General features: G+C 37.9%; 1 protein-coding gene across 1 annotated transcript in view; it reads left to right on the top strand.

The window, feature by feature from the left end:
- Positions 1 to 23573, top strand: part of LOC106876453 (dynein beta chain, ciliary) — an 855334-nt gene that overhangs the window by 161498 nt on the left and 670263 nt on the right. The window lies entirely within an intron of this gene.

Raw genomic sequence — 23573 nt, forward strand, 5'->3', positions numbered from 1 at the left:
AAAAAAATTCCTAAGGGAAATTTCTATTCCCAAAAATATACTTATTCATTTATATATATATAAGGGCATTACTACAGAATAATGCCACACACCAGACTTCCCAAATAAACACATTTTAGTACTGAATGCGAGCAAAAGCAACCCTCAAAAGAAACCAACATTAAAAAAAATAAACTCAACTATGTATCGACCAATTTCATGATTACCAGAATGAAATCTAGTTTCCGCTTGTCAGCATAGTATAGTATCAATATATATATATATATATATATATATATATATATATATATATTGTGTGTATATAGTATATATATATGTACATACTATATATATATATGTATATAGCATATATATTTATATATGTTCATACTATATATATATATATGTATATTATATATATATACATACTCTATATATACATATATATATATTATATGTATATGTACATACTACGAACATATATAGTACATATATTATATATATATATATATTGTATATTGAAATATATATATATATATCATATCTATAAAAGTCGAGATGTGTGTGTGTGTACGTGAATGTAGTTTATGCACGTCCACAAATTAGCACGCATGTTGCTCCAATTTTAGGAGAATCAGAATGACTCTATGTGCATTTACATAAAATTTCTCTCTCAGAGGTACCCGCATATACCTGTAAAAATCGATTTTCAACCATAACTTTTACCAATTTCGAAGTTCGCGCCTGAAGGAGAGAGAAACTGTATGTCTGTGAGAGGGAGGGTGAAGGAGAGATTGCCAGCGTCTAACAGCGTCTTAACAGTTTTGTGGTAAGCAGCAAACAACAAGCAAAAAGAAAAAAAATGCAGCAAACAATCAAAAAGAAAAAAATACCTTCTCTCTCTATCTCTCTCTCTCTCCCTTACACACACATGCTAGTTATCTTTCTTTCTTTCTTTCTCTCCTTCTCTCACAACATTACACACAAAACACATGTTGCCAAAAAGAAATAGACGCTATCTTTTTATAGTGAGTAATGGTGACAGAAAGTGTGGTGTGTATGTGAAGTTCTTTTGTTAGTGTGAGAGAGCAGCATGTGTGTGTGTCTGTGTGTGTAATGTTGCTGTGTGTGTGAGACAGGGAGAGAGAGAAAGAAAGAAAGTGAGATAACTGGCATGTGTGTAAGGGAGGGAGAGAGAGAGAGAGATAACTGGCATGTGTGTAAGGGAGGGAGAGAGATAGAGAGGGAGAGCGTGCTCTCTCTATCTCTTTTGCGTTCTTTCCCAACACTTTTTATGGAAACTGCCGAATTGATGTAAACAAGCCTATGTGGTCTGATTTTCACGTTTCTAGGTATTGTACCGTAAATCGCCATTTCCAAAATATATTTATTTTAAATCATTTATCCGTATTTATCCGTATATATATGTAAGGCAAGATGTGTGTGTGTGTGTTTTGTTGATATATGGGCAACACACACACACACACACGAACATGTATGCGTACAAAAAATATGTATGCAATTGGTGTACATACGTGCATGTGTGTATGTGTGTGTTGCTCATATATATATATATATATATATATATATATATATATATATATATATATATATATATATGTATGTATATATATATATATATGTATGTATATATATATATATATATATGTATATATATATATATATATATATATATATATATATATATATATATATATATATATATTTATATTGATAGGATGATAAATTGAATATTAATTCAATTTAAAACCAAGTGGCCTAGCATATAAAAAATCTGAAAATTCAGAAAAATTGTATTACACGTGTATAAGGGATGACCACCAGGTGGACATCCAATATGCTAGAAAGAGGTCATCAACGACCCAACCACAAAGAAAAATAATGTTCTCCAGAAAAATTTCACAAAACGCCAGAACAAGACAAAATGAGAAATATACAGAATAAAGAATTATCTATGGACTGCTGCAGTTTCGAACATTAACGTTTTACTTACGTAACATCTGTGTTCTCGTAATCCTTTGAAACATATGTAGGAATAAAGTATGCAATTATAACATGCGTTTTCTCCATTCCTTAAATTCTTAAATATACTCAAATACCCAAAATTTCAAGGAGTTCCTGCCTTAAAAACAGGAACTAAACCACAATTATTTTGTGTTCTTTGCTACATTGGTTTCTATTAACCCATTTATTCGATCACAAGAATTTTTATTCATTAAGATAGAAGAAATACACATAATTATATATATATATATATATATATATATATATATATATATATATATATATATATATACATATATATATATATATATATATATATATATGTATATATATATATATATATATATATATATATATATATATATATATATATATATATATATACTTAAGACTTCGTTGTGATCTGAACAGAACCGCTTCTGACACACAGAATCGGGAGCCCTTTTGGTCATTCTATTTTCCTTGCTGGAAGGGTTCCTAACCCATGGGCAAAGAGGGGTTAGATGATGGCGGTGGTGTTTTCAAAGGGATGGCATGTGTAACCTGATCATCTTTGCCAATCAAACAACCAACCCATGCACTCCAGTTGCAACACTGATTCTGCCCAAATTTGACGTCATGTACACTGTATTAATTAGCTTAATAATCCCAACTTAATCCCAGGCAAAGCCTTGCTATACTGCCAGTATATATATATATATATATATATATATATATATATATATATATATATATATATATATATATATATATATATATATATATATATATATACATATATATATATAAATATATATATATACATATATATATGTATATACTATAAACATATATAGTACATACATATATTTATATACACTTACCATATATACATATATATATATATATATATATATATATATATATATATATATACATATACATATGTACATATTGTCTATATATTCTTTTACTTGTTGTGGCCATTTGGCTGAGGCTATGCTGGAGCAACTCCTTCAGTCAGGCAAATCGACCCCAGGACTTATTCTTTGTAAGCCTAATACTTATTCTATCGGTATCTTTTGCCAAACTGCTAATTTGCAAGGAAGTAAACACACCAGCATCATTTGTCAAGTGACGGTGGTAGGACAAATACAGATACCCAAACATATACACACATATACATATATATACACATATGATGGACTTCTTTCAGTTTCCTCGAACCAAATCCACTCAGAAGGCTTTCGTCAGCCTACCTAATGCTATAGTACACGACACTTTCCCAAAGTTTCCACGCACTTGGAGTGAACCCAGGACCATGTGTTTCGTAAGCAAGCTACTTACCTCACAGTCCCACCTGCGCCTATATGTATATAGTATATATATATTTATATATATATATAAATACTGTACATACTGTATATATATATATATATATATATATATATATATATATATATATATATAAAATACAGTGTACATTTAATACACATCAGAGATGCCCATAAAAGGACATCTAACCCGCTAGAAAGAGCAGCCAAAGCTCTACACCACAAAATTAGGGATAATTTTGAAAAGGAATGAAAAATAAAAACATTTCCCATCTATATTTCGAACCAGGTTTCAAGTTATTTTAGCAAAACAAACTATTTATTTTGCAAGACCAACTATCATCAGCGAAATAGCATAGATTGACATATATGCACGAGGCACTCCAGAGAGAACATGACTTGTGCATATATGTCTAATTTTTCAAAAATTACTGCGCATGTGCGGAATACCTAATCGGCAGCAAATATATATATATATATATATATATATATATATATATATAGTATATATGTAATTTATTTGTACATACTGTATATATGTATAAATATACTACCTATATATATATATATATATATATATATATATATATATATATATAGTATATATACATTGTATACACATATATATATATATATATATATAGGATATGAGAGGTTATGGTGTCAGTAAGACCTAAAGGTGTCAGGTAATGTTGAATAAGTGCTATGGATAGACCATAGTTAAGCTCCAGGTCTGGTGGTTATGCGAATAAGGAGTCCAACGTAGGTCATATATCAGCATGTGTATATATAATAAATTTTTTCAGAATGACATATTAAACAACCAAGGCTGTGAAGATTTTAGAACATTTATAAATAGATAGCCTGACAGCTGTTTCCAGGATATTTATTATATCCCTTCATAGGAGACGGTGGGAGAAAATGGTTTAGCAATAGTTAATTTAGATAAGATACGAAACAGAGAGTGAAGTGGAGGAATGAACATGGATGTGAGATATGCAGGGATATTGCATTTGTAGATCCATTATTTAGGCAGAATGGTATACATATTGGTATTGGAATCTTATATGTATCCCATTGTGCCTAAATAATGGATCTACAAATGCAATATCCCTGCATATCTCACATCTATTTTCATTCCTCCACTTTACTCTCTATTTCATATCTTATCTAAATTAATTATTGCTTAACTATTTTCTCACACCGTCTTCGATGAAGTGATATAATAAATATCCTGGAAACAGCTGTAAGACCTTCCATTTATAAATGTTCTAAAATCTTCACAGCCTTGGTTTTTTATCTCATTATGAAAAAAAAACTTTTATATATATATATGTATAGTATATATATATATATATATATATATATATATATATATATATTATATGTATATTGTATGTATATTTATATATGTTCATACTATATATATATATATATATATATATATATATATATATATATATATATATATATATATATGTATATATATATATATATATATATATATATATATATATATATATATATATATATGTATGTGTACATACTATAGAGTATATATATGACATATATATATATATTGTACATTTACTTATTTATTTATACGTTTCAGCCAAGTGGCTGCTGTCGTGCTGGAGCACCACCATGACTTTTCCTCCTTATGCTGTGCTCTCTACACATTCCTTGCATGGCTATTCTCCATCAGCTGATGTCCAATCAAGACTTTCGATGGCACATCTGGTGTATAAGTAATTTGACATCGCTGCCCTCAACTGTGTCTCATTTTGAGCCATCGGTTTGTCTGGTATCGTGGATAGGAAAGCATCGAGTTTTGTTTTGAAGACCTCTACATCCATGTCTTTCAGGTCTCTCAATTGTTTTGGCAGGGCATTAAAGATCTGAGGTCCTCTGAAACCGAGGCTGTTGCAATACCTTGTTCTTATATGAGATGCAGTGGCGACATGTGTGGGCATTCATGTAGTATTGATACCAAAGTTTGGTACCAGTCCTTCCAGTATTTTCCATATGTAAATTATTACATATCTCTCCCACCTGCGCTCCAGGGAGTAGAGACTTAGTGCCTTCAGTTGCTCCCTGTAATTCATCTGATGGACTATGGCGATCTTTTTTGTATTGTGACGCTGAATTGCCTCGAGTTCTGTTGTTAGATTGACACTGTTTGGTGACCACAAATGACAGCAATAGTCTAGGTGGCTCAACAAATGTCTTCCATAGAGTCAACATGACATTTTGATCCCTTGTTCCGAATGTCCTCAGTGTCCACCCTGCCAGTTGTCTACACTTTCCTGTCATGTCATCTTGACAATGCACATGTGAAATGATGCATCACTACACATGCTGATGCCCAGGTCTCTCACTGTTTGTGGTTCTGGAATTGCAGTACCTCCAAATCCTGTGTATGCCAGTTGGGGAGCACTTGTGGACTTGTAGCACAGTATTTCAAACTTTTTAGCATTGGACTGCATATTATTTTGCTCTGCCCACTGGTTTATTGCATTTAAATCATTCTGTGAGCTTATGACATCATCAGGATTCTTTATTACCTGATATAGTTTTGTGTCATCAGTGTAGCTAGTGACAGTGGTTGTTCAAGTGACCGTGGGCATGTCCAGAAGGGCTACTATGAACAATAGTGGCCCCAGACAGTTCCTCGTGGAATACAGCTCAATATTTGCGTTTCCCTACATAATTCTCCATTGGCTGCAACTATCTGACTTTTACCATTCAGCCACTCTCCTAATTTACCAGCTATGCCAAGGTTTCACAGCTTGTGATATACCATGCTATGATCAACTTTGTCAAAGGCTTTTGCAAAGTTGAGATATATCACATCAACATTTGAATGGTGAAGTAGCTGCTTCAGGATCCAGTCATAATGTTGCAAGAGCTGCGTGAGGCAGCTTCTACCTGGACGGAAACCATGCTGGGTTTCATTCAGCAAGTCATTTTCTTCTAGGAACGCAATCAATCTCCTTCTGACAATTCGTTCCATGACTTTGCTAATATGTGAAGTCAGAGATATAGTATATATATATATATATATATATTCATACTATATATACGTGTATAGTATAGATATATATACAATATATTTATTTTCATACTCACAGTTGTCATCATCATCATCATCGTTGAACATCCGCTTTCCAAGCTGGCATAGGTTGGACGATTTGACTGAGGACTGGCGAACCAGATGGCTGCACCAGGCTCCAATCTGATCTGTCAGAGTTTCTACAGCTAGATGCCCTTCCTAACACCAACCACTCCGAGAATATAGTGGGTGCTTTTACGTGCCACCGGCAGAAGGGCCAGTGAGGCGGTACTGGCAATGGCCACACTGAAATGGTTGTTTTTTATGTGCCACCTGCACAGGAGCCAGTCCAGTGGCACTAGCAACGACCTCGGTCAAATGTTCTTTCACATGCCACCGGCACAAATACCAGTAAGATCGAATAGTCCTTTTTACATGCCACCAGCACGGAAGCCAGTCAGCTGCTCTGGCAACGATCATGCTCGGATGGTGGTGTTAGCATCCCATTAGCACTGTTGCCAGTCATCTAACTGATTTCAATTTCGATTTCACTTGCCTCAACAGGTCTTCGCAAGCAGAGTTTAATGTCCAATGAAAGAAATGTACGCCTAAGTGGGCTGGTTACACCACTGGCATAGGCCACAGGTTATGGTCTCACTTGGCTTGCTGGGTCTTCTCAAGCACAGTATATTTCCAAAGGACTCGGTCACTAATCATTGCCTTGGTGAGGCATAATGTTCGAAGGTCATGCTTTGCCACCTCATCCCAGGTCTTCCTGGGTCTACCTCTTTCACAGTTTCCCTCAACTGCTAGGGTCTGGCAATTTTACACACAGCTATTCTCATCCATTCTTGCCACATGACCATACCAGTGCAATTGTCTCTCTTGCACACCACATCTGATGCTTCTTATGTCCAACTTTTCTCTGAAGGGACTTACATCCTGTTCAGTATGCACACTGATATTACACATCCAGCGGAGCATTCTAGCTTCATTCCTTGCAAGCTTATGCATGTCCTCAGCAGTCATGGCCCATGTTTCACTGCCATATAGCATTGTTGTTTGTACACTTGTGTCATACAGTCTACCTTTTAATCTGAGCGAGAGGCACTTTGTCACCAGCCGAGGTAAGAGCTCTCTGATCTTTGGCCAGGCTATTCTTATTCTAGCAGCTACACTTTCAGTGCACCCACCCCCTCTTCTGACTTGGTCAGCTAGGTAACGGAAGCTATCAACTACTTCTAGTTTTTCTCCCTGGAATGTGGCAGAAGTTGTTCTCTGCACATTTTCAGTGTTTATTGCCCCTGAGCACCTGCCACATACAAAACTTATCTTCCCAGTTAACCTTCTTTTGATATTGCTACACCATATATATGTCCATAGCTTACACTGGGTACATCTTATGGAGTTTCTAGCTACTCCTTTTCTACAGATCGAGCAGGGCCATCTACCTGAAGGGATTTGTGGTTTGTCTACCTTCCTACTTACTAGGAATTTGGTTTTAGCTAGGTTGACTATAAGGCCCTTGGATTCTAATCCTTGCTTCCACACCTGAAACTTTTCCTCTAGTTCTTATAGTGACTCAGCAATTAGAGCAAGGTCATCAGCATAGAGGAGCTCCCAGGAGCATCCTGTCTTGAATTCCTCTGTCGTTGCCTGGAGGACTATGATAAATAGGAAGGGGCTGAGGACTGAACTTTGGTGGACCCCTACTACCCGGAATTCTTCACTGTACTCGTTGCCAACCCTCACTTTACTGACAGTGTCCCTGTACATGGCTTGCACAGCTCTCACCAACCATTCATCTATCCCTAGTTTCCTCATTGACCACCAGATAAGGTATTAGTGGACCCTGTCAAAGGATTTCTCATGTCAACAAAGGCAGTTACAGAGGTTTATCTTTGGCTAGGTATTTCTCCTGCAGCTGTCTTACCAGAAATATGGCATCAGTGGTGCTTTTCCCTGGCACGAACCCAAACTGCATCGCATTTAAACTGACTCTCTCCCTAATTAGTTGGGCTATGACCCTCTCTGTGACCTTCATTACCTGATACAGCAACTTGATACCTCTGTAATTATTTGTATCTAAAGCGTCACCTTTACCTTTGTAACAGTTGACAATGGTGCTGCCACACCAGTCATTGGGTATGACTCCTTCTTGTATCACCTGGTTAACTATACAGGTGATTACGCTATAGCCAACACCGCCAGATATTTTGGGCGGTGATTCCTGATGGGCCGGGGGCTTTCCCTTTCTTCATAATCTTTATTGCTTTATCTACCAAGATAGTGTCAATTCGGCTAGCTGGTCCCTCTGTTGGGTCGACATTCGGTAGACTCTCTTTCTCCCATTCATTTTGTTCATTGAGCAACCTTTCATAGTGGCGTCTCCAAACCTCTCTCTTTGCATCCTCGTTTAGTGCAAGTGAACTATCATCCGTGCGGACACATTTCTTTCCTACGGCATTCCCTGCTACCCCGTTCTTCCACTCCTTCTAAGCGTGTTTCTTTTCTCTAATAGCCCTGTCATGAACATTGTTCTACCACCACATTATTTTGGGTCGAGAAGGGATTTTGCACCATCCACAGATCTTGTCAGTGACCCTCAGCGGGTTGTCCCGTAAAATCCTCCAGTTGCCTTCTTCACCGTGTGAAGCTATATCCCCTTCTATTTTGTCAAAGGCTTCAAGTAATACATCTCTAAATCTCTGTCCATTCGCAGGATCTTTAAGCTTCTAGACCCTTCTCCTCCATGCTGGTTGTCTTCTGGCCAACCACTTAGACTGGTAATTAGTGACTTCAGGATCAGGGCTATGTTGTGGGGTACATTCTTCGCCTGGGAAGGTTTTGGCATTTATAAGCAGTCATATTTCCCTTTTTCTGGCGTTAATGTAGTCAATTTGGCTAGTGTATCTGCTAGAATGGTAAGTGACAGGTTTCCTGAAGTTAGTATTGCAAACCGTAAGATCATTTGCATCGCGGAATTCCAGCAGCCTGGTTCCCTCCTCATTGCGGGAACCAAAACCGTAGCCTCCATGTATGCCATGGAAGCCCCCTGTATGTTGTCCATGTCCATTGAAGTCACCACTCAGAAAGGGAAGGTCCCTGTCATTTGTCAATGATGTAGTCTGCAAGAGGGTGTCATAATATCGGTCTTTCTTTCCATCAGGTATCCCCAGCTGAGGTGCATAGGCCGAGATAATGGTTGCTAACCCATGATGAAGCACTAATCTAATCTTAAGTATTCTGTTGCATACTCTGACTACCTCGATTACCATATCCACCCATTTCTCCACAAGAAGTATACCCACGCCCCCGACCCCGTCTGTGTTCCCTGCCCAGAATATTTTGTACCTGTGTTCTTTGCCTGTGAGGAACCTAGCGGAACCTCCTCTCCACCTTACTTCTTGGAGGCAGCAGATATCAACACATCTTCGTTCAAGCATCACAACAATTTCACCAGACCTGCCTTTCGGTGTGCTGACATTGAGTGTGCCAACACTGAGGGTGTGGGAGGTGTAGGCCTGTGAGACCCTGGGACGGGGGACAGTAGCATAATCTACCTGAAAAGAAAGCAAATTTAGACAAGAGCATCTTCTGGATATGTATTCTTTCGGTGGAGTTATTAAAAATCAAGTAGGGGAATCCGAATACGTGCGGTAGTTTATATAGGGTGATGGTGGTGTTGGAGGAAGTCTTGGTGAAGTGAGTGGTAATCGAAAGAGAGAGAGAGAGAGAAAGACAGACAGTGAGGCCGAGAGAGAGAGAGAGACAGATTGAGGCAGAGAGAGAGAGAGAGGCAGTGCCAGAGTTAGGGTGGTCAGAACACAAGGGAAAAAAATATTTTTGGGGGATTTGGGTAGCATAATTTAACAAAACAGCAAATGTCGGTAATAGTAAAATAGAATTGAAAAATCTTAGCGTTCTTGGTCAGCCAATATATATAGTACACACATATATATATATATATATATATATATATATATATATATATATATATAAATACATATATAACAGCAGCTAAGCCCAGTTTCACCTGGTCGGTTTGGATGATGAGGCTGTAAAACTTGCTCTATGTAAGCATTCGACTTCTTTGGGCATATTACATTAAAAAACAATTTTAGAATTATGTTTTTCTATCAAAACTCTAAAAAAAACTGACCATCAAAGAAAAAAAGAAACAACCATGATTCAACCACATCTAAAAATAAGTGCTAATACTAAGTGAACAAAGATGAACCATCTCACTTCCATTGCGGGCACACACACACACACAGACAGTCAGACACACACACACACATATTCACATGCCCCCTCCCTTTTACACACACACACACATATTCACACAAATTTGAAAAGCTGTTTGATTTATTTTTTTCAGCATACAATTTTCATCATCCCACTACCAAGTATGACATCACCCCTTCCTTCCTTATTCATGTATCACCTCTTCTTTTCTCATTCATAAACACATGAGTATTATTATATTAGATTATCTCAGTAACCTTCGGAGCTACAAAAAATACAAAACCCAGCAACACCAATGGATCATTCTACACATCTGTGTAATTTCTTGCGCAATTCCACCCGGCCGTTTGACCATGAATACCAAGAGTAGAAAGAATCGCCCATTTCAAATTTATATGTGTGTATACATATATATATATATATTGAAAATGAATAAGAATGAAAATGCCGCTTTTTTAAAACATTTTTGGGGTGTTTTAATTAATTTACATGTTTCGGTTTTTTGAAAAACCTTATCAAAAATGAATATAAAATATGTGTGAAGAGAAAAGGGTTATTAATAAAATAAAATTGAAATTAAAATTAAGAATGACATTCATAGTTTACTGTTATTTCTTGCATGCGCACGTGGTCCTATCCTTGAACATGGTAATTCCAACTGGTTCTTTTAGTAGATTACTACTATCTGTTTTAGTAAATTAAATAGTGGTCAGGGAGGGATTCTTGGAGTGGTAGCTGTCAAATAACTAGCAGCAGTCATGGTAATAACAATAGTAGTAGTAGTAGTAGTAGTGGTGGTAGTAGTCATGGTGAAGTTGTTCCCCCTATGGTTTTAAATAGAAATCGGGTTCTTCGGTCCCCTTTGTTTATTTCTTATGAATAACTTGCAAATCTACGTATGCTCTCTCCATCTGCTCATTATTCTAGGAGGATCCTTAATAACCTCATTTCCGTCTTTTGATTTCAAGGGAACATACTCTTTTATCTCTTTTACTTGTTTCAGTCTTTTGACTGTGGCCATGCTGGAGCACCGCCTTTTTTTAGTCGAGCAAATCGACCCCAGGACTTATTCTTTGGAAGCCTAGTACTTATTCTTTCGGTCTCTTTTGCCGAACTGCTAAGTTACAGGGACATAAACACACCAGCATCGGTTGTCAAGCGATGTTGGGGGGACAAACACAGACATACAAACACATACACACATACATATATATATACATATATACGACAGGCTTCTTTCAGTTTCCGTCTACCAAATCCACTCACAAGGCATTGGTCGGCCCGAGGCTATAGTAGAAGACACTTGCCCAAGATGCCACGCAGTGGGACTGAACCCGGGACCATGTGGTTGGTAAGCAAGCTACTTACCACACAGCCACTCCTACGCCTGGACACACATACGTTGAGGATTGCGGTCCAAAAGCTTGTCGCAATAAGCCATACAAGTTTTTAATGTCTTTCCTTTCATAAGATGCCTGTATTTCCTCAGACAAATTACTCCACCAGGTATCTTTGAGCCTCCTTAATTCCTTTTGCAGTTCTGCTTTCTGCGCTCTGTATACCTTTTCTAGTTTTTCTTTGCCCTTAATGTTTGGGTTAAGAAGTTTTTCATAAGTAGACCTCTTTGTTGCCAGTAGCTCATTTACCATTGCATCATTGGAGTCAAACCAATCTCTATGTTGTCTCCTCTTAAAACTCAGCACATCCACTCCAGCCTTATATAATCCTTCTCGAAAAGATTGCCATGAACCTTCAAAATAAATATTACTGCATCTATCCCGAAATAGCTGTGAGACCTGTGGCTGTTTAAGTTGTCCTACACCTGCACTGTGCTTTCTTGTACGAACCCTGAATTTGAACTTAGCCCTAACCATTTTGTGATCAGTATCACAATCAGCTCCTCGCAATACTCTGAGACTACACAAATCCTGTAGGTCAGATTTCCGAGTTAATACAAGGTCAATCATGTGACCTTGCTTTGATCTTGGATGAATCCAGGTGACTTTATGTTTCAGCTTATGGTGAAAAAATGTGTCCCCAACAGCCAACCCTAGTTCAGAGCACATTTGTAGCAGGTGTAAACCATTTTTGTTCACCTTACCTATTCCATACCGCCCAAGTACATTCCAAGCACTATTGTCCCTGCCAACACGTGTATTGAAGTCGCCGAGCACAACCAACTTCTCATTCAGAGGGACTGAGAGGATACTACTTCTAAGTTCCTCATAGAATGCATGGATATTTTCTTCATTTGCTGAGAGTGTGGGAGCATAGATGGAGAAAACAGTCACAAAGCGTCCACAAGAGAGAGGGATCCGGAGTTTCATCATGCGGTCATTTATACTTTGTGGTTGTTCTAGGTCTTTCAGTAAATTACTTCTAATTGCAAACCCAACACCACCCTCCCTTTTCTCTCCCTTTGGCCTCCCAACCCAGAACACTGTGAAGCTGGTTGCTCTTTCAACAAGATGATCTTCACCTGAACATCTTGTTTCAGATAGAGCTGCAATATCAACATTAAGACGTCTCAGCTCCTTAGTTACTAGAGCTGTTCTTCTTTCAGGCCTATCCGCTCAATCCAAGAGAGTTCTCACATTCCAGCATGCCAAGTTAAGTAAAACCTTCTTCCTCGCATACTTTTTATTATTGCTTATATTTCTTCGTTCATTCCTGCTATATTGAACCACCGTTAGCCGCAGTAAACTAACCAGCAGAGTGCGGACAGACAATTTTTAATGCACCTTTTCTAGCACCTTCCCAGTATATCCAGGTGAGCAGTGTTCTCCTTAAAAGGGCTGCTCAGACACAAGATTCTCCACCGAAAACAGCCCCTGTCCATGAAGACATGTTAGCAATGTTAAGATAAGAACCCTGCCGCCTAATGTGCAGATTTGTAACTGTATGCTTCCAACCGGTCAAGTCTGCATACGTCGCCACTCCTCCATCGCCACAGGACTTTTCTCTCCTCCTTTCTTCCTTCTTCCTCTCCTCTCTTGCTCTTCTCACTCCTTTTTCCTTCCTCCCCCCCATCCATCCTTCCCCTCCTCTCTCTCTCTTTCTTTTCCCTAATTTTTTCTAGGGTCATACTAAGATGACTGTGATTTGACAGTGTTTTGTCTTGTTGGGGACATCTGTACTTCATTGGATTTTAGTGACAAATGCTTGTACAACACCTTTGCCACTCTCTAGGTCAAAATAGTATAATCCAGTGACAAGCGAGAGCAAGATGACTAGTACTAAGTTGACTGCAGGTTTTATATCAGAGTATCCTCTCCTAGGCTTTTCCTCAAAAGGAGACTGCAAGCCAGCAGTGGTAGATCAATTTGAATTCGGAGTTTTATTCTCCTATACTGGTTGTCCCAACCATGACCTCATAAGAAAAAAAAAAAAAAAAAAAAGAGCCCAGTCTGCTCCCACAGAAGTCATGGACCTGGTTTTATGTCGGAGTGTCCTTCTCCTAGAAGAGTTGCTTTCACTTGGCTAATGGGCCTCGTCTACCCCACATATTAAAAAAAAAAAAAAAAAAAAAATGCATAGAAAATACATAGAAAAGTCAATATAAAAGATGTAGATATGAAAGGAGAAAAGTAAATGCAATGGAGATACATATAAAATATAAAATATATATAAAAACGATGTGTAAAAAACACATAAATACGATGTGTAAAAAACACATAAAGATACATAAAAAGTAAATATAAAAATATATAAAAAGTAAATATTAAAAAAAAACATGCATAAATACACATATATAAAAAACACTTACACATACACACACACACACACACACATATATATATATATATATATATATATATATATATATATATATATATATATACATGTATATGCATACATACATACATATACACTCTTATAGTTATGCAACAGACCTAATTCCAGTAAATTATATAAATATTCCTATTCATAGAATTTATTTGTTATTATTATTATTATTGTTGTTGTAATAAAATATTTTCAACGGATCAATTTTGAGCTCTATTTAAAGTTGATATATATTCAAAAACTCAACTGTGAGTTTTTTGCTAAGATTGTTAACAGATACTATATTTTTTACCAAATTTTTTGGTAAAAAAATATATATTTAACATATATATATATATATATATATATATATATATATTACACACACACGTATACATACATACCAATTCGCGGAACACTTCCAAGACATCAATATTTGCAATGACACCCTGGTTTCACGGCATTGCCACTCTGCCGGTCACTCCTTGCAGCAACACCTGTCCGTGTTTGGATTGTCCTTGCACAGGGGCCATCCGGACTCCCGTGTGCGTCGTGAACAGGGATTAATCTTTTCTCTTCGCTTCTTTGCGCCACATAGGCTCAACTCCCCTCCCTTCTTCATCTAACCCCCTTTCCTGCCTCTCATCCCCCTCCGCCCTACCTCCTACTTCCTCCCACAACCCACCTCTCCTCTCCTCCCTCCCACCCAACTCTCCTCCCACCCAACTCTCCTCCCACCCAACTCTCCTCCCTCCCACCCACCTCTCCTCTCCTCCCTCCCTCCCACCTCTCCTCTCCTCTCACCTCTCCTCTCCTCTCACCTCTCCTCTCCTCCCACCTCTCCTCCCACCTCTCCTCCCACCTCTCCTCCCACCTCTCCTCCCACCTCTCCTCTCCTCCCACCTCTCCTCTCCTCCCACCTCTCCTCTCCTCCCACCTCTCCTCTCCTCCCACCTCTCCTCTCCTCCCACCTCTCTTCTCCCCCACATCTCCTCTCCTCTCCTCTCCTCCCTCCCACCTCTCCTCTCCCCTTTCCCACCTCTCCTCTCCCCTTTCCCACCTCTCCTCTCCCCTTTCCCACCTCTCCTCCCCTCCCCTCCTCTTTCCCACCTCTCCTCTCCCCTCCCTCCCACCCACCCCTCCCACCCACCCATCCTCCCACCCACCTGCCCTCCCACCCACCTCCCCTCCACCTCCCACCCTCCCCTCCCTCCCACATCTCCTCCCACCTCTCCTCCTACCCACCTCTCCTCTCCTGCTCTGACTCCTACTGCTCTGTACTTCTCTTCACCCCTACTCTTACTCTCTTCTCTCTTACTCTCTTTCTCTCTCTCTTACTCTCTTTCTCTCTCTCTTACTCTCTTCTCTCTTACTCTCTTCTCTCTTACTCTCTGTCTCACTCTCTTCTCTCTTCCTCTCTCTCTCTCTCATTCTCTTCCTCTCTTTCTCTCTCCTTTCTTCCTCTCTTTCTCCTCTCTTACTCTCTTCCTCGCTTTCTCCCTCCTCCCATACCCACCTTCCCCTCTCTTATATCCACCTTCCCCTTCCCTCTTCATCGTCACCCCCCCCCCCTCCCTCATCATCAACCCTCCCTCATCATCAACCCTCCCTCATAAGCTCATCCCACCCCAACACACTCCTACCCTACCTTCCTATCCCACCCCATCCCATTCCTTACACCCACCCCAACCTCTGCCTACCCACATACCCCTACCTCTACCCCCTCAGCCTAACCCACACTCCACCCATGCCTTCCCCACTCTCACCTCCCCCACCTTCGCCTTCACCACCTCCCACCTCCCACCTCCCAACACTCTCACATCACACCACGCTACACCATATCACACAACACATCACTTCACAACACACTAGCACTGACCAACTCCCTTCCCCACCTTCACACCTACATACTTTAAGATCACCAGCATTCTCTCACACACATAGCTTCTCGTCTTGGGTTCACCACTTCTTTGTTATCTCCCCTTTGTTATCTCTCCTTTTTCTTAGCTCTCCTATGTGATCCTTCTGTCCGGCATTTGCCATGATAGATCGCTGACCACTACATTTATATTTTTTTTCTCCTTGTTTCTCTCCTTATTTCTTTCTGTGTTCCTTTCAGTTGAAGAGCGTAGCTCGAAACGTCAAAGACTTTCTCTATTCCTGAACGTTAAACTAATACATTCGTTTGTTGTTTACACCACCTGTCTTCGTCTGTTGTTTTTTTGTAAATTCTCCCATATATATATATGTGCACTTACACACACGCACATATTATAGATGTGAGTTTGGAGGGATACTGTGGTTGCTTTCAGTGATGTTCCAGGTTATGGCTAACCGCATTAATCAATATTTAACATTTATGACTACTGTTAGTTGTCATTCATTCTGGAAATTCCTCTGATTCCGTTTGCTTCACTGGATGGTAATATTGTCTGTGGTATATGTTAGCAATAAATTATAATGATATAGAACATGGAAATTTGTTCAGCCTTAAAATTTATTTCCTCTTGCTATGTACGTCTATTTCTCTATGCCCTGTAGCAGATATGACTGAAAGCCACCACTTCACTGTTGTTCTACATTTCCTATCTCAACTTTCTTGCATAAGATTACTTCAACTAGCTTCTACAGTTTGATTCCATATTTCTTCATCGAAAGAATAGAATATATTTTTATGTAGTAAATGTATAGATCTTGTATTTAATCTTTCTTCTCTGTATGAACTCTTATGATAACATACTTGCAGCTACATCAACACATTGTACCATCTATATATTTCTCTACATTAATTGGTGACCATCTGACATGGGGACCCTTTGATTACTACACGGCATATTTGGTTATATTCCACTACTCTCCATGTCACAATTTTCTTCAACTCAAGCAAATGGTGATATCTGCCATGAATCATTCTGTATTGCCAATTTTCACAGGAGATTTTGTTGTCTGGTTTGCCCAGTTTGGAAGCATTTTACTCCACAAACAAGCACAATTCAGACCATTTTTACTTAGTTCTATACCATCATCATTAACTGGAAAATTGCAAGATATTATTACAGCTCCACTGAGAGATGCAATGTATTCTTCAATCAAAGAGAAAATTTTAAGACGAACTTTGCTTTCTTCTGAAAAGAAGTTTCAAAAACTTCTTAATGACAAACATTTAGGAGACCTAACACCATTACAGATGCTCAGAAAAATGCAGCAATTCATAGAGGACAACCCTTCTGAAAGTAAGTTGCTTAAACAACTCCTTTTCTACAGATTACCACAGCACGTTCAAGGTATTCTCACCCATTTGATTAATGCTAGCACAGTCAACCGACTTGCAGTGTTGGCAGATTTTGGAGTATACAAAATCCACTCCAGAACAGAACAATTCTCCTTTGCAACTGTGCTGCAGTTTCTTCTGAATTTAAGGAATTTTGTGAACCTACACAGAAGAAGACTATAGGCAAGCTAGTCACAGAAGTTCGTCTCTTGCGTATTAATAGAAGTTCGTCACCATGTCGTTTTTGTCATCCTAATTCCCGTTCTCCAAGCAGATCAAGACCTTTCTGATAGTATCATTATAAATTTGGTTTTGCAGCTAAGAAATGTAATTCATTTCATACATTTAAAAGTCAGTAAAACTCAAAAGCCAAACTGTGTGTGTGACCACAGTTCCTGGTGCATTTTCTCCTAGCCACGCATTTTTCATACTAGATTTCGAGTCTAAGAAGGAATTTCTATCCTATTTGGAATTGTCCTGCAGTATCTGGCCATCTAAATTTGTTTTAGAAAAACTTTTCGCTTCTGACATATCTCTTCAAGCAGTCAACAGCTCTCCTATTAAAACTGTTGGTGAGATTTCGCTCACTGTGGACCTGAATCTCAGATGAAGTTTCCAGTAAGTTTTCATCATTACTGACCTTCCTCACCTGATTTTAGGAGCTGATTTTCTTTATCATTTTTCGATGTTAGTGGATGTCAGAAGAAAGAGACTTATTGATAGCAGTACACAATTGTGCACTTTAAGAAGACATTTCAATTCCACTTCTGTTTGCCCATTATTTTTTTATTGCAGCTGAATAAGACAAATATTAAGCCTTGCTTCAATCCTATCCTGAGTTAACAAATTTAACTTTTGATAGTAATACTTCAACTCATACAACTACTCGTCATATAACCACCAGTGGATGTCCTATTTTCTCGCATCCTACATGTTTGCCACCTGAAAAATTCAAAGCTGCTAAAGTAGAGTTCAGCCACATGCTCCAGCTTGGAATAATTTGTCCTTCAAAGAGTAGCTGGTTATCACCACTTCATTTAGGGAAAAAGAAATTTGGTGATTTTAGACCTAATAGTAACTATAGAAGACTCAACGCTATTACCACTCCATATAGGTATCCCATACGACATCTACAAGATTTTACATCTTCTCTGCATGATTGCACTATTTTCACAAAAATAGATCTGATATAAGCATACCATCAAATTCCTGTAAACCAAAATGATATTCCAAAAACAGCTATTGCAGCTCCATTTGGGTCATTTGAATTTCTTACCATGCCCTTTGGGTTGAAGAATACTGCCAGTACTTTTCAACATTTCATTGATGGAGCAACATATGGGTCAGGTTTTGTCTATGCCTATATTGATGATCTCATCACTAGTCCTTTCGAGAAAGAACATGAAATTCATTTGAAGCAACTTTTTGAAAGGCTTTCTGAATACAGAATTCATATCAACACTACCAAATGTATTTTCGGTATGCCTTCTCTCACTTTCCTTGGACACACCATTGATAATGATGGAATTAGGCCCTTGCCAGAGAAGGTTGAGACGATCGTAAAATTTCCAGTTCCTACTTTATTAAGACAGCTCAGGCAATTTCTTAAATTAGCTAATTTCTATCAACGTTTTATACCTCATTGTGCTGAAACTTTATACCCTCTCAACAAATTGCTGCAACACTGCAAGAAGAAAACAGAAAAGATCACTAACTCCTGCTGAACTACAAGCTTTCGACAATGTTAAACAAAAACTCTTTCATGTCTCCTTGTTGACTCTCCCCATTCCTGATGCTGAAATTTCTCTTGTAGTTGGCACATCCGAAGTTGGCATTGGTGCAGTCATTCAACAATTTCACCATAGCGAATGGCAACATCTGGCGTTTTTCTCTAAACAGTTAAAACCAGCTGAATCTAAATTTGTGCATTCAGTCATGAACTGTTAGCTATTTACCTCTCAGTTGAACACATTTTGGAAGGTAGAAACTTCACAATTTCTCTGGACCATAAGCTGTTATCTTTTGCTTTACACTGCAAGCCAAATAAATTTTCTCTGAGTGACATTCAGCATTTGGATTACATTTCACAATTCACGAATGATATCCACACATTCCAGGTTCTGAAAACATTGTTGCAGATTCTTTATCCTGTTTACCTGTTAATACGCTATTTTCAACTGAAGAAATTAACAACCAGAATTAATTCCTTTCAACCAGCAATTTTTCCCAGTTGTGACATCAAACAAACAGATCCTTTGCGATATTTCTTCTGGTAAACCTTGACCATTAGTTCCTGAAAAGCATCACTGTATCGTTTTCTCAGCACTACACAATATTTCACATCCTGGTATAACAGCAACATTGAAGCTTATTTCAGCTCGTTTTGTTTGGCTGAGCATGTGTCGAGACATAGCTAATTGGATTTGTACCTATGTCGATTGCCAAAGATCCAAGCTACATAAACATATCTGTGCGCCATTAAGTACTTCCTCCATTCCATATGCACGATTCCAGTACATACATGTTGATAAAGTAGGACCTTGTCCTGCGAGTCAGGACTACATGTTTTTATTAACCTGTATCGACTGTTTTTCCCACTGGCTAGAAGACATTCCACTCACAGACATCTCTTCTCTAACTGTGGCACAAGCTTTAGTCACAAAATAGATTTCTCCTTTTGGAACACCTGTAACAATAATAGCAGACTGTGGATGTCAATTTGAAGCTAAGCTTTTCCAGGAGCTTACCGAGATTTTAGGAAGTGAACACAGCCATTCATTCCACCAGTTACCACCCAGCTTCGAATGGTTTGATTGAAAGATTTCACCAACAGCTGAAAGCTGCACTGTCTGCTTCTGCTGATTCTTGATGGATTGAATTTCTTATTGTTTTCTTGGGTCTCCACTCTTCTATCAAAGAAGATATTGGATATTCTCCTGCAGGATCACTTTATGGTTCTTCGTTGATGCTGCCTGGTCAGATAATTGTTCCTGTAGACACGCAAGATATTGACACTACAAGTTTTGTTGAACGCTTGCATGACTATATGTCAAAGTTATCACATATGAACGCCAGAAAACAAGACATTAAAACATATTTACATAAGGACTATCCTTCCTGGACTCATGTTTTTGTCTGCAATGATGCCGTTAAACATCCATTAACAGCACCGTATGCAGAACCTTTCTGTGTGCTTTCTTACACAGGTAAAGTTTTCACCTTAGACCTTAATGGTCATATAAACACTATTTCTGTTGATAGACTAAAAAGGGCTCACATAGAAAAAACTATTTCCACCCCCACTACAGACAACAAACACACACACAGCACTACAAACATGACCTTTACACCCACTGTCACATACTATGACTGCCAGAAGTGATAGATATGCATTGGCCTAAAAATTTAATAAACATTTATTACATTTGAACTGTGACATTGTTTCTATGTTTTGACATTTTATGATGTATACATTTTTGCTACTTTCATTATTGTATACTGTTACCTCTGCTTGGGGTATGTGTAGTAGTAGATAGATAGTTGAATGATTTCATTGCAAGAAAGATCATAAAGTAACCTCCCTATTCTGAGTTTCTCAAACCATCATTGTCACAAAACGTGATTCTTAATTATTCAAGAAGCTTGGTATTTCTCTTGGAAGTTTCTAGAATGTCTAGTGTTCCATTATTAAAAACAGCTTGCCAACCTGGCTTTTTGCTTCTTAGTCAATTAGACTTACAGCTGTTCACATCGTTGCTATGTACATCTATTTCTCTATGCCCCAAAGCCGATATGACTGAAAGTATGGTATACATGTTTCTGTATATATATATATATATATATATATATATATATATAAATATAAATATGTGTATGTGTATGTGTGGGAGTATGTATGTGCTTGTGTATATTTGTATACATGCATGTACTTGGATATACAGTGGTGCCATTTAATTTAAGGACGCTGGTATACTAATGTTAAAATGGCATTTTTTTATATATTCAAGTTGTAAATTGTGAAATAAGATGTGCATCAAAATACAGAAAATTTCATGAGCTTTAGTATGGTATGGTATACAACACTTCGCTGTTGTTCTACATTTCCTATCTCTGAACTTTTCTGCATAAGATTACTTCATCTAGCTTCTACAATTTGATTCCATCAATTTGATTCCATCAATTTGATTCCATCATCGAAAGAAAAATAGAACATATTTTTATGTAGTATATGTATAGATCCTGTATTTATTCTTTCATCTCTTTATGAACTCTTGTGATAACATACATGCAGCCACATCAACACATTGTACCATCTATATATTTCACTACAAGTGTAATATTTTTAGTTATACATTTTCCTGGCTGTCTTGTTTATGTTTTGCAGTATACATTGGATAGAATATGTGCTTGGTTTGTTAAGGAGGGCCATGAATTTTTTCGATTTAGGATATGTTCTATCCTTCCTATCACATTCAACTGTGGGTGTGACATTGTGTTATCTAGAACTTTCTTCAAATTTCTTAAATGTTTTATTGTGTTTTTGTAAGCACTTTAAAGACTGTTCAAACCTGGTATTAAGTAATTTGTTTTGCAATGTAAATATTGGGTATAATTCTTCCATACAGAAGTCACATCTACTTCCTCCTGCCCAACATGGTTTAGCTCTACTGATTATTTCCCACTCCATAGTATAGCTATGGTTCCTGTCCTTAATTGACCAGACTTGTTTGTTTAGACTTGTACTATTCATATTTTTTCTATCCCTAAAAGCATTTAAGCAATTAGCTAGCCTTCTCTTGAAATTTAGAGTGCTTGCCTCTATATAGAAGTATGTCCTTCTCTCAGAAGTGATTTTGCATCTATAGACCCAGTTCTTCATCAAACATCTGAAGCCTAATGGGCATATTGCACACCTAGCACAGTTGCAGAGACCTTATTCCTTGTTTCTATTATTGTGTTATGGCTACTGCTAGATGTTTCTGTTGTCCTCATTTCTACCAGTCTAGTATTTTTTCTAAGCCGTCTATGCATAGACGTTTTTGTGCTGTTATTTCTTGTGGTTTATGCCTCCTGTCTTGTGAAGGTGTTGGTATGTGTTAGGGTTGTTTCCCTTTGAATGCTGGTTCTTAGATTATTACCCTGTCTTGTTCCAGTGTGTTATTTTGGTGTTAGTGCCCTGTTCCCTTCCATTATTAACTGTTTCTACCCCTTCGTCAGGATTCGTATTATCAATATTTCTCTTGATAGGTTCATTTTCCTTGTCCAGTGTACTATTTTCACTGGTCCTTTAGAAGTGGGATAGTTTTCTTGCATCGTGTGTTGCTATTATCTGTACTCGGTTATGGTTAGTGGAAAAGGTGAGTCGGACATTTTGTGTGTTGAATATTCTGTGGTATCGCTGTGTAAAACTGCTTTTGAATGCTGGACATTATCTGTTTCCCAAATGGAGCATTATACCACAGAATAGTCCTGGAATTACCATTAGTTTTGGTATTTTTAATTATTGTGTGGTTGTTAATGTTAGGGCCTTTCTTATTTCTGTGATGGCTGTCCTGGTGTGTAGAGCACTTGCTATTGTATTTCCTTGTGTTGTGTGTGTGTGTGTGTGCCTGGGGTGGTTTGCTCCATTTCTAATGTACTATGGCTTCTGCTATGATTTCGACTAGGTAGTTGCACACAAGAGATTCACTTGTGTTCGAATCTTTTTTTATTATCATCCAAGCTCTTTATTCTTTAGTTGTACCCTTTGTATTTGTTCCTCTCTGTTTTTATTGACTTCTTTATCCTTTTACAGAGGTTTACTAGGATTTTATGGTTATTTTTTTTGGTTATATATATCTGATCATGGGATGGTAGCACACTTAGAAATAGGTGAGAGATGGCAACAGAAGGGCATCTGAAAAAGTGGACATTAAAATGG

The sequence above is a fragment of the Octopus bimaculoides genome, chromosome 1, assembly GCF_046866305.1.
Source record: "Octopus bimaculoides isolate indiv1 chromosome 1, ASM4686630v1, whole genome shotgun sequence".
Lineage (NCBI taxonomy): Eukaryota > Metazoa > Mollusca > Cephalopoda > Octopoda > Octopodidae > Octopus > Octopus bimaculoides.